This window comes from Octodon degus, unplaced genomic scaffold (genome assembly GCF_000260255.1).
Source record: "Octodon degus isolate 3935 unplaced genomic scaffold, OctDeg1.0 scaffold00016, whole genome shotgun sequence".
NCBI classification, from domain to species: Eukaryota; Metazoa; Chordata; class Mammalia; order Rodentia; family Octodontidae; genus Octodon; species Octodon degus.
In genome coordinates, this window is record NW_004524592.1 from 9,631,187 (window position 1) to 9,632,448 (window position 1,262).

A 1,262-nucleotide genomic window follows, 5' to 3' on the forward strand; every position below is an offset into this window, starting at 1 on the left:
TGCTGTGCTCCACTTCTTTCTGCTGCAGGCCTTAGAGTTGAACCCTTTGTGTCACTCTGGCAAGATGTTCTGCTCCTGAATCAGCTAGGTTGGTCTTGCCTCTAGCCTCTTTGCAGGGAGTTCTGCTGAAGGGTTCCATGCTGGGCTTGCAGCCTGGGTCGAATGAGGATGCCTGAGCCCCTGGTTATCTCACTCACTTGCCGGACCTGCACTCTGGGTCTGTTCAGAATCCGGAGGACCGTGGGTCATCTCACTCACGCCGGGCCTGCGCTCTGGGTCTATTCAGGATCCCGCAGCCTAGGTCGTCTTACTCACTCGCCAGGCCTGTGCTCTGGGTCTGTTCAGGATCCTGCGGCCTGGGTTGTCTCACTCACTCCTTACATTTCTTCCTGAAGCAGAATTATAAATATTATGCTTTGTGACCTACAGGTCATAAAGGGACTAATCTGGCAAATGATTTTTGATTATCCTATCTATTGTGAACATAAGATATTAATAATGAATGTCAAGGATTTGGCTTAAAGGCAATAAAGGCAAACGCACCATGTGTCTCCTAGCTCATTTTTTATTTTTTTATTTTTATTTTTATTTTTTTTGCAGAACCGGGGATTGAACTCAGATCCTTGCGTTTGCCAGTCAAGCGCTTATCCTACTGAGCCATCTCCCCGGCCTCTTAGCTCATTTTTTAGTTCTTTTTCATAATTGTCATAATTGTCTTTAGCTACAGTGGTAGTAGGATTTTAAAAAGAGGGTAAAACCTTTGTAAAAGTAACTTGTTAATTTTTATCTTGAATAATTTCCTGATCAATGTAACATCATTTACCTTACCTTCTTTGTAAACAAAAAGAAACAATAATCCACACTAGTAAACAAATCTGAGAATGCTTTTAAAACTCTTATATTAAGCTAACTGGGGATTTTTGTTTTCTGAGTGATACTGAAAGAAAAATAGTTATTGAATTTGTGTCTAAGTATATTCTCTTGCTTTTGTTCCACTTTAATGAGAGTATTTTTAAAATTCCAGTGTGAAGTTCATCTTCCTTTGTTAAAGACTTTTTAAGAATAAGGTTTTCTAAGGGCTGGCCAGATAGCTCAGTGGACTAAAGCACCTGCTTAGGCAAACGCAGGGACTGGGTTCAATCCCTGGTGTGCTGTTCTGGCCCATCCCAGGGACACACTGAGATGGCGATTGAGACTGGGTGTGGTGGCACGCTCCTGTAATACCAGCTCTTGGGAGGCTGAAAACAGGAGAATCACTGAGT